The 15,841-nt window shown below is 36.0% G+C and overlaps 1 protein-coding gene across 3 annotated transcripts in view; it reads right to left on the reverse strand.

Annotated features, from left to right (window-relative positions):
- Window positions 1-10,947, reverse strand: part of LOC134673239 (nephrin-like) — a 179,513-nt gene extending 168,566 nt beyond the window's left edge. Inside the window, exon 1 of one of the 3 annotated variants that reach the window (XM_063531193.1) lies at window positions 10,747-10,947. The gene's annotated coding sequence lies outside the window, so the exon portion shown is untranslated. The remainder of the gene's footprint in view (window positions 1-10,746) is intronic. The other 2 variants (XM_063531198.1, XM_063531191.1) reach the window with 2 other exon arrangements.
- Window positions 10,948-15,841: the final 4,894 nt, after the last annotated feature.

Raw genomic sequence — 15,841 nt, forward strand, 5'->3', positions numbered from 1 at the left:
GGCGTCTAGGACATATTTATTTTATCAACGCATAGCGTTTAAGGGGTTAAGTGCACATAATCCGCAGTTATGCGAGATGATTGTCCGTAATTGAGGCGACACTTATCGCGTCGTGTCCTTCTTTTGTGCATAGCTACGCGATATAAATCATAGTTGGACAAATTGAGATGGGCACGCGACGCTCTTACCAATAACGATGGTTGTAAGATAATTTATTATTTATTTATTTATTTTCTTTATTGGAGAAACAACAAAAGTAAGTACATGATAGTTAATGCTAAGTTATACAGTTCAAGAGATGTGCACCTACCTCCTAAAACGCTCTCACTTAGAACTATACATACATACATACATACATATTGAGATAATAAATAAATAAAGTAATTTTTCTCAAAAATGGACGGCAAAGTCGACCTTGCCGGCTAAAAAATAGGTCGCGAAGCGTTTAGTTTATGGTCAGTCAAGAATTAAAAAGTTAAATACATTGCAGTCTCGATTTTGGGACCGCAATGTTCCATACAAATTCCATTATTTGTCGAGTTCCAAACTTTTTAAAAGTTGAAATGGCCATATCAATTGAAGGCACATGCGCTTTAAACAGCCAAACAGATGATTAGTATAGTACCGCGACTATTTTGTCTCAAATAGGTTGGCGTATTTTCGGCAGAAAAATACACTTCTATATTTTTATTAAAAAAATAAAAAGGCGGCAAGGGCTTTCTTCTGTGAAAATATATACGTAACAACGTTGCTTTTGTAAAATATTTGTATGATATTTATATTTCTTGCACCATTTTTGAGAAAAGCACTATATATGACTCGGCTGGAAGGCTTACTTGCTGGCTTCGGATTCAATTAAACGGACTCCCAAGGTCGTCCGTTTAAAACGAATCCTCAGCCTGCAAGTAGCTACTTCCGAGCCTCGACAATAATGTACTAATAAGTACTTGAAAAAATATCGGTGTTACCCTAGATGTCGCTTTTTCATATTTCCAAGCGAGAACTCAAACAATGCCTTGGCATTACAACATTTCACTTAAAACCCTTCAGCTCTTTTATAAATATCTTATTTACAAGCAAAAATATACACAACTACGAGACTTGACCTGATTTGTTACACAATTGCCAAAAGGAATTAGCATTTGAAAAGGATTCTCGACACCAATTTTGGTACAACGTTTGAAAAATAGGCCCCAGTTGACTAACAATGGTTGACGCGACGGTTAAATGACTAGGCACGACACGGAATGGGTATTCAAGTAAAGTCAGCTATAACTTTTTTTAATTCATATATGTCGTCGTCTAGTACCTATCCACAACTGAGCTTCCTGTGGGACTAGATCCATCTGTGTTCATGAAGTTTTAAAGGTCGTATCGGTCCTGAAATACCAAGTCTATGGGCGGAATGCAATTTTTAGTGTTCCGTACAAAACTTTGTTCACGGAACTCTTCTTAAATTACCAGCCATACTATCTTACAACCGCGTCATTAGGAAAAAAATATTAGAATGAAGTTACTTTTTATTAAGAGAGTTTGCTCTGTCTGAAGTTCTCCGTAAGATCGAATTAGATATGAGAGTTGCATAATTTTTATAGAACCGATTACCCCTGGAGCAGAAAAATCCTTGAGTGATATTTAGGTATAATATTATTATTAAGGTATTTCTAGTACTCAATTATTTTTGCGAAGTTTATTATACCTGACATTGTTTATCTAAGTACTACCAAAATATTTCGCAGCAATTCTTTCGTAGGTACTTGACTGAATGAACGGATATCAATGTATTGCTGACTGTACCTTTACCTTATTAACTTGACAGCTTATATTACGTTACTTATCCGGTCGTCATAGGTCTAACACTGATATAAACAATAATGAATTGGTACTTATTGTTAAAACAATCTTATTGAATGAAATCACGATTAAAGGGCTCATTTAGACGACGCGAGAACTCGCATGCGATGCAAATCAGCTCTTTATAGTTATGAATGCGCTGTGGTTAGTTGCACTCAAAAATAAAGTATAGATAATACAGTATGTGTCTGACCATGGGGCTTTAATTCCACGGTTTGATTCTACTCGTTAAACTGAGTAACTTTTACTATGGGACCAACCCTAAAATCGGGGAATTTTTTTTGGCTTTTCCATAGAAAACGTCGACATCTGATCAGCCAAAATGTATGAAAAAGTAAAAAAAAATTTCGGGATTTCGGGGTTGGTGCCATAATAAAAGTAGCTCAGTTTAGCGAGTAGAATCGAGCCCTGAATTTAAAGCCCCATGGTCAGTAACATCCTGTATAATCCGTTCATTTTTCTAAGATCAAGTACGCCATAGTAAAAGTATGGCGAACTTGATCTTGAAAATCGGACAGGCTATACTTGTGTGATAGGGATAATTATACCTTAATACATATCACACATTTGAGGTCCAACACAAGGCTATATTAAGTCTTACTCCATTTTAAAACCACTTGTCCTTTACATTGCACATAAAACAGATTTCCATCCGCTGCCGTCCGCTAAAAAAATCCACGCACAAAGTCAAGAAAAACCTTTATCCCGCAAAGATCATGTAACAAAAGAACTCAAGAAGGAAATGACGATACAAGAGGCAAGGAACAAACAATTGTGACGTAAGAAAAGGAATTTAGGGGCTAAAATATAAAGGAAACGTCACAAACGTCAGGGGATCCCTACAACGCGTCGTTAGTAAAAACATTTGAAGCCGATTCTAAGTTTGTCATCGTGTTAAAAAAAGCTGCCATAAATCTTGACACCCTGTACAATTCCAAATGTATTTCTTTTAAATCACGGAAAAATCAACCTTAAACTCAAAGTAGAAAGAGTAACGATAGATGCATGTATGAAATTGCTCAAGATTTCGGAGTTTACAGATGAAACAAACGAAATGAAACTCAATGTTGATGAAGAAAAGGCCAAATTGGAAGCAAATATAACATTGTAGTTTGTTATGATGGCGTTTGATGGAAACTTCTTTGATCTTAGTGACATTTCGTAAACCAAAGATGATTTGGTCCGGTCGGTAGCACTTTCCCCTGCCGTGTATGATTTGAAGCACATTGTTTGAGTTATGGTCTTACTAATTATAAAAACTATTGAACTAAAACTAATGTTAGAAATATAAATGGAGTGAGGAATGACAAGGGTGAAGAATGCTGTTATGATGGATGGTAATGGCTTGAAATAAATTTTGTAGTGCCTGGTATTTTAGGATTTGTGTTGATATATGAGAAACTCAGGCCAAAACTAGGTGCGGACAGGTTTTTTTCAACAGCTTTGTTGCCAAACTGATTTGTATTTTCTTTCTTTTGAGACGGTTGTTAAAAGACAAGAAAATATTTAATTGTAGTATTAATGTAATATAGCTTATTGAGAGAGAAAAATATCACCAAAACTATTACGAGCTTAGTTTACTTTTAATCATCTTTTATCATAAAAAACCTACTTAATTGAATTTTTTCGTCAGTTTTACTGAGCATAAAAATAACTTCTACTTATTAAAATAAATGGCTTGTTTACATTTAATTTGACATTCACTAACTTGCTTTGACTTGAAAGAAGGTTTCAACAGAAGCTTAGTTTTAAAATACTCAAATAAATTCAGTTAAAAATAAGCAGAATAAAATTAACCTTATCTTTTTACAATAATAAAGAACCTTATTGCTTTAGTATTAAAGTTCAAAGTGAACTTTTTATGACCGGTCTAATTAGTGTCATCTATTTTAATTCTCAGAAAGATCAGGGGGTGCATTCGTCTCTTTCACTGCGTTAAAGTGCGAAAGAGACGTAAATTCTATTTTTGATCGCAGATATTTATTGATCGCTAATACAAAGTATGAAATGAACACTAAATGTCACTTTTAGTCGTATGATTCATAAATCATATTGCAACTGCTTACTATGTGAAATACTTAGTTTTACCATACTTTATTTTATCATACTTAAATAAAAAAGCGGCCAAGTGCGAGTCGGACTCGCCCATGAAGGGTTCCGTAGCAGCAAGTAACATAATAAAATTGCGGTTTACAATTTATGAATATAAAAAAAAAAAACTACTTACTAGATCTCGTTCAAACCAATTTTCGGTGGAACTTTCTATGGTAATGTATATCATATATTTTTATTAGTTTTATCATTCTCTTATTTTAGAAGTTACAGTATAGTTACAACTATATCCCTAGGGATATAACTATACCTCCGCCGCACCGCCGTACTCCTAGGTACCTACAATTATTTCACTAAACTTAATCCAGTAATATAACTATATCACTAAACTAAAGACGTATTATAGTTATATTCCTAGTAAGATAGTAATGAATCACTTTCCTATAACTATGTTACGACATATAATTATATCCCTAGGGTTATAACTATATAACGGCTTTATCTATCTTACTGCGACACATACATATATAAGGTGTCAGCTTATAGCCTCCTAAGGCCCAGCCATACAAAAGAAAAATCCAGAATTTGCCACTGAAATTTGAACCCTTAGTGCATGGAATAGAGTTGATTTTGGTTTTGTTTGAAAATTATACGAAACAAAACAAATGCGACTCTGTTCCAATTGAATATGATTTAAATTTCATCGAACTGAATAAGTACTATAGGTAGGACCTTGGGCCTTAGGAGGATAGGAAAGGGAATGTGTCGATTATAATCGTTATGTTAAAATGTCATTTTCTCGGATGTTCACATCGGACGTTACGGAATTCTAGGCGAGTTATAAAAATAACTGTTTAACCAATGACTCAACTAGAATTGAATTCTAACTTCGCCATGACACATACCACAATCTAATTCCGGTGGCGCCGTCTATTTAAATATTTCCCGAGAATGAGTGCGGCTTGAAACGGAAACAAAGTATACGCGCTCAATTATACGCGCTGTGGCTTGGGTCATTGTTGATGTTTTGTTCTTGACAAATGTACAGTCGCCGTCAGATATATCGGAGCGGCCAAGGTGTTCACAATATCTGAACACGAACTCTAACGCCTTGACAATAGAGGCGTGCTCAGATATTTATGAGCACCTTGGCCGCTCCGATATATATGATGGCGACTGTACAGAACTCCTATGCCTCTACCATCAGTTGGCAGAGTATTATTCACTCACTTTCAGTGAATAAACGTGCCGTATGTCACGTTTTTATGTTTCTTTGCGGTCTTATGTGCCTAACTTTACTCCACTCCAAACGATACTGTCCCTATCTAAGTATACTAAAAAAAAGAGCAAGAATTATTATTTAATTAGTACGAGTAAACGGTAAATACCTATAGAAAGTAAATTACGTTCACGATAGCGTTTATGTCAATGCCAAACTGATGGTAGCCGTGCTAGTGTAAATTTCATTCGATGGTGAGAGACGTACGCGTTTGCGTTAAGTCTCATTTTGTATAGGATTTTGAATACCCGGGCGTTTTGGAAACTCAAAATGTCACGTCACGCTATCGAATGAAATTTACACTAGAGGTCTGTACCCCTGGTATAAATCAGTAATAATTAATTATTAATAAGTAATAATCGGACCTATCTAACTCTGCAAACTTGTGTGGAAGTGATACCATAAACGTCGAATCACTAGGTATGAATTATGATGTTTGCTATGTAATTCCTACACTTTGCTACTTAAATATCGTTAGAGTTAACTATACTACTCTAGTACCTACTAAAACAAAGAATGTGTCGGGCAACCACTGTTCAAAAGACGTAGGCATAAATCAAACTGGTTTCTACATTTTTTCGCATTTATTGTACTTAACGGTGTAATTATTTTACCTGAATAAATGAATTCAAAAAAAGGTATTTATTTGACCTATAGTTGACGGGTGAGAATAGTAGAATACCTTTTGGCCTTTAGTAGGTATGCTATTTGTATTTTTTTCTTTATTTGTGCATTAATACTATTAATATAAAAAAAAATTATATCGCTATCAGATTATCTCAGCTTAGTACGAAAATGTAGTTATGTGCATACATTTTAGATAAATAAATAAAACCTACTCACCTACATACAACATGTCACACTGCCAATCATACTTTAATCCCTTTGAAACTACAAACATTTCTTGGAACTAATCAAATAAGCCGGGCGCCAACGCAATTAAAACGCGTAGCACCATGTCAGTGTCACAGTGCCGTTTGGCGTGGCTATTTATAATTATAAAAGTTTGTTATAAGTGAAACGTACCTACTAAAAAAAATAATGAAGTACCCTACCTACCGAATGGCATCTTTTTTATACCTGTGCGACCGATATTTAGACAAATAATGGTTACACATGAGCATTATTGCTCGGAAAACATAAATATAAAAACTAAAAAATGCACGATTTCGCAGGGATATGTCCTAGCTAAATCTATTTTTCGCCCCCGAAAACCTTCATAGAAATCGTTAGAGCCTATTCCGAGATCCTCGAAATATATAAATACAAGAATTGAGGATGATTCACGTTAGACCGGGCCGTGTCCGGGCCGGAGCTTCCGGCGCTTACTTCTCTATGACATGACAGGCGATCACGTGATGCGTTCCATAGAAAACGTTGCGCCGGTATCTTCGGGTCGGACACGGCCCGGTCTAACGTGAGTCATCCTTTGCTCGTTTGAAGGTATAAGACTCGGAGAATTTTGACATTTTACAACGCCAGGTGACGTAATGTGCGTCCGTTCTCCGTTTACTATAACAGCTGTCAAATCGATATTTTTTTTCTCCGAAAAATAGTAGTTTTTCTTTTCAAAAACGGTGCAATGATGTGCACCAAAATGCGGAATTATAGGAGCTCGTTTATTTCCCACTGATTCTATTTAGGTATGTAGAAAACGTTAGGAAAAAAGTTTTCATCTGAAAATGTTAAAGCTAATAAATAAAAGAAGATTAGTTTGGTATGAATTATACAGATGAGGAAATGTTAAAAAACTAGCAACCAAACACACGAGAAGGCCTAGTGTGCCGGTAGGATGGCCGAAGAATTTAGCCTAATAAGCAAATCAACTCTTAAAACCGGAACTAAAATAAAACTAAAACAGACTAAATGAAGAGCCATAAAATGAACGCAGGAAACGGACTCAATTAGATAAATACGTTTAGCTTCCTGTGAGCTAAATGGTGTTTTATAATTCATGGGAAATTGAGATAAAAATTACGTTTAACGCGTTTCTGGCATTTTTGGGGTGTGGGAGTTATTAAAATGCTTTTAAAGTGTTCATAAAGGTACCGTTCAGGTTCAGAGCTTCAGAATATTTACACCAGCAACAGTATTACTACTACTGCTCAATGTCCCGAAGTGGATCTTGGCCTCCGACACTAAAGACCGCCATGCTACTCTGTCCGAAGCCGTTTCTGTCCAGTCGACGGTGCCGAGTTCGTTAGTAGTAGTACTTAGTAATAGTAATCACTTTATTGTGCACAACACTGGTTAGGTAAAATCTGCTTCACAACAGCGATACCTGTTCACATTTGCAGCTTGCAGCAGTAATGGAGTTTGCAGTAATGCTGCCGGCTGCATTACTGAAGCTATCCTTGTTAACACTGTGAATGTTAGTGGAAATTAATTGTGTTCCAATCACCAATACCCCTTCTTTAATACGACCGAGCCTTATGTTTCACTAAGGGTTATTTTATCTAGCACTCAAATTAATAGAATAATAATATTTTTATTTTTTTCTTTAAAATAATAAATTAATCTTCTTTCTTTTTTTTTGCTACATTGTTTTATTTATTTATTAATATTATATTATTTTTCTTTCTTTCTGTTCTAATGTTCATTTAACGATATTTTAGTAGAAGCCTTTGTTTTATCCTTTTGTGTAAAATACTGTGTCTTTTTCTTTCTAATCTAAGTAACTAATACATTAAAATGCTTATGAAGAGATTTCATGACGGCCTTTGTGTGCTTTATAAAATCCTTCGTCACTATTTTATCTCATTGATTTAATTTGATTAACCGCCATAATAATCTACATGCCACACCATAAAAATCTAATAATCGACCCGCAGAAAGAACAAACATTAATTACAATGCCCATAACACAGCAGGCGGTAATTGTCTCCAATGACAAGGGGATAAATATTGTATTGGATTAATAAAGAACATCCATCATTCGTTTAGAGGTGCGTTGGGATATCGTTATTTTACTCTAACCTCACTTATTCATGCATTGTTTAATCTCTCTAACAATTTCCATTTATAGCCGGTCAAACAACAATGTCTGTAGAAAGAGGCGCGATATATAAATTTTCAACGGGAACACTTCGCGCCTACATTTTTTAAATTTTTGAGGGAAATGGCAGTTTTCTCCAATTACAGTTTTAAGAGCGAAAAATATAGATCTTTATTTATCAGCTGGCCCGCACAAAGTGCCTATTGCATGCGAGTGATTTAAAGTTTGATATGTCAATTAAGTACCTCTACCTACCGCAAAATGTGCCTACTTTAAACAATTGTTTTTGGTAATATTCCAATAAACAGCAGTAAGTTCCTACTGCAATGTCAAGGCCGCAATGGATCGGTGTAATACTGTAACACGGTCATATTCTAGTGCTCGTTTAATATACACACCCACTCAGTGACACACAGTTCAGATATGTTAAACGCTTAATAGAGGATGCAGTGTGCATGTCTATCTAGTGTATTACACCTATCAAAACTACGCCTAGATAAAGTGTAGGTACTTATTTATTATTACTTGTCCTATCATATAAACAAACACTTCTGTAAGACATTATCACACTTTTCTCTGGAATTACTTATAGAATACTTAAAGAAACTAACAAAGTATATCAACCAAATAACTACCGAAAAATCGCAGTAACGAACGGATCACCTCAAAACATCTGACATTACGATTCTTCTTCGTGATCGGGTCACTCTTGACAGAGCGGTCGTGGTCATCATTGGAAGTCTCCCTTTGTGACACGTTTGACGGCTCGCCTCCACTCCTCCCTGAGGGGTGCGCGTTTAGCGCATTCGTGCAAAGGGCCGTCCATTGCTGCCTTTATTTGGTCCGTCCACCTCATGGGCGACCTTCCTCGGTACCTTCTACTTTGCCCTGCACCACTAGTCGCTCTATGGAAACATCACCACGTCGAGAAACGTGTCCAAAGAAAGTGAGGATGCGAGCTTGAACGATGGAGGACAGACGCTGCTTGATGCCAAGCTCTTGGAGTATGGAGAATGGACATTACGATGTCTAGGTAGATTGTCTATGAATCGTATTGTTGTATTGAATGATACTGACGTCACGTTTGTTTACATGATAAGACACGTAAGGATAAATACACTTTAAATCAACTAAGATAGACTTGTGACAAAATTTGCAACATCGACAAAGTAACATCGATTTTGGCATTCATGGCAGTATTGCAGTCGGCAGTAATGTCGCTCTGCAGTAATGCTGCCAAGCGCAAGATATTATTGCACACAGCGCAAGATATTTTTGCAGGAGACCATACCTCTACATTGACCCGGACCCGGACTACGGACCCGGGTATGTCCTTAAACCACGTCCAAGACCACCGGTGGACGGGCAGCAGCGTCCCTCAAATTCGGTGTACTCGACTGCGATCGCCAACCCGCCTGCCAAGCGTGGCGATTATGGCATTCACCCCCCTTAAGGGGGAGGCCTATGTTCAGCAGTGGACGTCTTATGGCTGAGATGATGATGATGATGATACCTCTACATGCAGGCATTATTTGAGAACTCGACGCTAAGCGTGACGAGCTAAAAACCAGACCACCTGTGGCCACCTGCTAACCTGCAACGAGTGTGGCCGCTCATTTGCTGTAAATATTGTCTACGTTAGCCACCTGATAGCGCACCAGCGACACTCTTAGCAGTAGAAAGCAGTCGCAGTGGCCGAAAACGGCTAGGAGATGGTGATGACGATTTGAGTAGTCTGTACTTTGTCACAAAAATTTACACTACGTTCGCAGCTGGAAAGCAAAAACACGAGAGGAAGTATCGAATTTAGCCAGGTAGTCCCCTATGCGTGAGACCGCGTCATTACGGGCTATTAGACCTTGCTTGTTCGCGAATCGCGTCGCCTGCGTCCTTGTAATGCATGCGCATACGCATTCATTATAGGATAGGAAGCCAATTCAAACTTATATTATGACATCGCCACGGGCTAAATGTGGTGAAAAAAATATTACTAATTCAGTTACGTTAAGTTACATTAAGTGGCTACATCCATTAAGTTAAGAGGATTACACATTTGAATGAAGCGTAGGATTTGTTATAATTCTAATAAAAATGTGGCACTTACTGCTTTTATATACTTAATAATTTCTTAAATAACGGTTACATAAATGGTAAAAATATGGATTAATTTAGGCTAGGAATATATAGTTTTATGGAAGGTCTTACAGTTTTTGAACGCTTTTTTCGCTTAAAACATTTTTTATCATATAGGAGGCAAATAGGTAAGCAACTACCATCGCTCACGGATACCTGCAACACCATAGTGGGTGCAAGTGCGTTGCCGGCCTTTCAGATTATGCAAGTTTTAAATATATGTCTAATATAAAAAATAACTTGTTTTATTTTTGTTATTTTATATTTTCTGAGTATTTCATTGATTTACTTTTACCTACACGTGATTTAAGATAGGCAATCTTGTACATTGTAGATTTATATCTGCTCACCTATCACCAGGAATTACTTACCAATATTGAATAATAATAATAAAATACCCCAATACTATTAAACAAAACCAAAACAGACATACTTAAATACATCCAGTGCATATCCATAAACACAAACAACACAAACCGTCACATTCGAAATCCAAATTCACAAAAGTTTCAACAACTGGCCAATATTTTCAACAAAGTAAAGGCATACGGACATGAATCCAACCTTTATAAGCCCCAGGTAAAGGTAAGACACATGCGACTATCACTGGCCAGTATTTTCAACTAAGTAAAGGGAACGCGATTTTTTTCTTAAACTGAGACTAAGGCCTCAGGATACTGCCAGCGCGCGCGCCGCTCGCGGACTGAGCGGAATGCACTAATCCTCTAGTTTACTCACCATAGTTAAAAATAAATGCTTTCCTGCTGGGCACGATGGGACACTATGTCGGTTGAGTTGACAAATTAGTGAGATATCCCACATTTTTCATTGACTGGTTGTAAAATTTCCTATGACTAACCCATTTTATGCGTCTGGAAAAATTATCCTTGAAAAAGTGACCTTGACTTAAAGTCTATTTTTTATTCGGTAGACTAAAATGACATTTCATACTATGAAATGTTATTTATGTTCATACTAGGAAATGTCATTTTAACTAGTCTACCTAATAAAAAAATAGACTAAGAGGGGTTAAGTAAGTATCTGCTGTCAAAATGTTATTTGTCACAGAAAAAAAAACTCCTATAGAAGTAATGCAAATTTTCTGAAGATTTGCTGGTATACCAGCAGGTCTGCAGAAAAATCGCGTTGTACGGGACAACAGTAGACAACTTCATGAAATATTCCTTATATATTTACTTTTATCAAATTCAATTTCGATAAAATTTATTCAATAACAAAACTTATTAACAAACTATTATTAAAATTAAGTATAGACTAAATAAATTAAAACTAAAACTAATAAAATAAATAAATAAATAAATAAAACTTACCCACCTATCTTTTTATATATTTACTTAATACTTAACATACAAAACCTTGACATCTTGATTTTCACTCCGATTTGATATTACACAATTTGAAAGCGGCAAAACTCATAACTGGCATTGTAATCTTATCATTAACTCATGACATACCAAACTAGTTATTACCACACAAAGAATAAGGCTCACAATTTTGTTCAGTTTTTCTTAGTGAGACAAATCTGCTTGCCGCTAATATTGTGTAGTTCGGAATGTATTGATATGTTAATTATTTGTTTAGAATATCTCTTTAGAAATCTGGCGGGGACGCGTTATTGTTCATAGGCAGCAACAGTCACACCTCGATAAACAGATAATTATATGAATAAAATGATTTTAATTCTAATTTATATTGTACTCATGAGACCGAGAAGCATTTTTTTTAATTGTACGCAGGATCTTAGGAGGTTACGAGTACATATGAGAAATTTATAGATGTAATATTCGAATGTTCGGCTCACGTTCCATCCCTAACTAATTATTAGGTACCAACCGTTAATATAGTTACTTACTTGGACAAATAGATTTCCTTTTCCAATCATTTATTACAGGAGCATTTATTAAAGGAGCATCTATTAAAGGAACAAAAAATGTTTACGGTAATTCAGATTTTAACAGTGTTGGTTAAAATTTCTGCTATAAGAGATGTTGAGTGTAGGTTTGTAAAAGTATACATATGTCTGGTCTCATTACGATAAACTCTATAATAAATATTTATTGAGTTTTCTGGGGTCATATTGTTTAAGATTATTAGGTAGGTAGGTATACATAATAATATACCGGGTGTGGCCTGTAACATGAGCAAATAATTAAAACATAGATTGTACTCCTCAAACGGTGACACTTTTGTTCTACAACTTTTAAAAATTATGAAGTATTTTGACTCTCTATTTTTCATACAAAATAAATATTATCTTCAATGGACGCCATATCATTGTGATTGACGTTGTTTGTCACGCCTTAAACATAACATAATTCGTAAAAATCAAACCACAAGTTATTTTTAAAAGTCGCTGAACAAAGTCGCAAAACAAGTCGTTGAAAAACATTTAATGTTGGTCAGTATGAGGAGTACAGCCTACAGTTTAATTTTTTGCTCATATTACAGGCCACACCCGGTATGTTATTGCGAAAAAGCCTCATGAAATCATAAGTATTGATTGCATGAAATTTCATTTTTAGAGGTTTTACTGTTTATTGTTTCGCAAGATAATACACGGTGATTTACAAGTACTCGTTCGTACTCTCGTTACTTAAGAAAAACTTGTACTTACTCAGTTATACATAATTGCTGAACTCAAAACAGATATCGCTATTTCCTAAAGGTACGTATTAGGTTCCTAGGCAAAAGTTGTGATCGGATCATTATAAGTTATATGTAAGTTTAATTTTTAAGTGCTGAAATTTTTACTAACAAAATATGGACCCAAAAAGTTGTCTGAAATAAATTCATTTTTTTATTCCAATAGGTTTATGACATCTGATGCTATAAACGACAGTGTGAATGTCAATCCATAAACGCCAAATTCATATGAAAATATGATATCTATACCTATAAGATGACTGCTATTATATGTACTTATAGTTATTGGCCACTCCATAGTAATGGGCCGCACTTAACAATAAGACTTCCGTTGTCTTGTTTCTTTCTGATTTGTTAAGAGTGACCAATTGCTATGGAGAGGCCTATAACAATAGTAATCACCCTAGTAGCATTAGCACCTGTAACCTTTTTTGTTTTCTTTTTGTTAGATTTGTTGATGTAAGTTTTGTTGCGACAATAAATGACTTTTTTTTTATCATGATTTTTTACTATAATATCGGTGCAGGGTTAGTATAGACGAAGGAACTCTATGAGATATGAATATTTAGACAGACTTTTAAGTGTAAATGTAAACTTTCTGTTGGTAAGTTTTTAGGGTTCCGTACCCAAAGGGTAAAACGGGACCCTATTACTAAGACTTCGCTGTCCGTCCGTCTGTCCGTCTGTCTGTCACCAGGCTGTATCTCACGAACCGTGATAGCTAGACAGTTGAAATTTTCACACATACACATACAACAAATACTAAAAACAGAATAAAATAAAGATTTAAGTGGGGCTCCCATACAGCAAACGTGATTTTTGACAAAAGTTAAGCAACGTCGGGCGTGGTCAGTACTTGGATGGGTGACCGTTTTCTTTTTGCATTTTTTTCCATTTTTTTTTTGCTTTATGGTACGGAACCCTTCGTGCGCGAGTCCGACTCGCACTTGCCCGGTTTTTCTATCCTACGCTGTATTTATTTAAAACCAGCGTATTTCTCCGAAAACTCAACTCTTCAGTTGAAACAGTTATCAAAACATTTTTCCCCTAGGACAAAATAACAAACGCGCTAGCATTGTGTGTGTATGATAATTGTTCTCGAATCACGCTCGGATTCTATCTACTGTTTGTTCATTTTCTTTGAATTAATTACAATGGGACACACTGCTGGTGCGGTCAAGTGAGTAATATGACGGATTTTTGAAAAAGACAATTCTTTTCCAAGAAACTTATTTCACCGAACGAGCGTTAAGCATGCAATTCAAAAATTGTTCTCAAACAATATGACTGTGGTCAGACTCAACTCTGTCAAACTTTTCATACATTTATTATGATTCGTCGGAGTTTAGACGCAGGCACAATTCTGGAAAATAACCCTCAAAAATGTTTGTCGCGCTCTTCGGCTATTTACCTTTTTAGTTCACATTTCTCAATCAATTTTCGTGAAATTTTGTGGGCAGGTTAGAAAATGGATGGTGTTTTCAATGCAGTTTTTGGAAAGATTTCCAAAATGGCGGAGCTATGGGGGTTCGCACACAATACACAGCTCATAGAGCCTGAAAGAACTACTCGTTGTACAGATGTAGTGCATAATTGTTTTCCATCGTATTTTCTTGGAAACGTTCGTATTTGTCATGCTACTTCAGTCAACCTCAGTAGTACTTTTTGTACTGAGACTACTGAAATAGTCACGTCCGTCCGTACGTTTCCGTGAAAATATGACGGAATATAATTAATATAATTATGCACTACATCTGTATTCCACTTCACCTTATAAGTTTTACCTAAATATATGTTTTAGCCAAAAAAATAACTACATTGCCCAAAACATGGTTGCCTAGTTTAACTTGCTTAAATTCTTAATTTTCTAAAAACCATGTTTACCTCACCAGAAACCGGTGTGTCTTACAAATGATAATCTCAAACGAAGGCTGAGATTAATGCTTCCATATCCCGGTTGCCATTGTCGGGTGCCGAAACGGCTGACAACACCTAAACGACATAACTCCTTCAAAATTTTGAACAATTTAAATTCTTCTGGCATTCAGTGTATTGATTACTTCTACACCATATACCATGGTGGATAAGCTGAAGATGTAGATATCATATTCTCGTTAATATCTGTACATTTTGAAGATAAATAATAATATTTTCAATCCTCTTTTGGTGAGCAAATTTATAATGTTTATTCCGAAAGCCGTCAGTTTTCGTAGTAGGTATGATACTCGTATTCTGATGCAGAAACACTACTATTTTCTGACTAGCCCATTTTAACGCGATTCCATAAATTCTTATTATAATGTTATGTAGTAGCTTTAATAATAATATATTCTGTAGCCCAGTCTCATTGTCCACCCAAACTTCAATCCATAGACCGGTATACTGTTCACCTTTTCTTCAATAGTCCCAAGTCCCAATGACTACTATGGCCGGTTCATGGGTAGGGCATGCTCCCGGGAATTCCCGGTTCTCATATTCCCGGGAATTCCCGGGAATTTTATGGTGTCAAAAGAACCGGTACTGAAGACCCGGTACCGGTACTTCCCGGTTCTCATCATATGACTATTTATTCCCATTTCAATAGTAGTAATGTTTAGTACTTTAGCTCAGGACATTATATAACATTTAATAATGGTGCTATGAAATGGGGGACCCAAATAACCCGACAAACTAACCTAGTAAAGTAGGCATTCGTGCCGTCATAGTGCTGAGTGCATCGACTACGCTACGGCCGTGTGGCTCGGCTCGGCCCAGGCGGAGGCAATGTGTGCCGGTTAATTTCGTAAAATAGGTTGAAACGCCAATTAAGTCTTTGTTTATAATAAAATAAGTCATTTATTAATTCTTACGCATTTATTCATATG

The sequence above is a fragment of the Cydia fagiglandana genome, chromosome 18 (assembly GCF_963556715.1).
Source record: "Cydia fagiglandana chromosome 18, ilCydFagi1.1, whole genome shotgun sequence".
Classification (NCBI taxonomy): domain Eukaryota; kingdom Metazoa; phylum Arthropoda; class Insecta; order Lepidoptera; family Tortricidae; genus Cydia; species Cydia fagiglandana.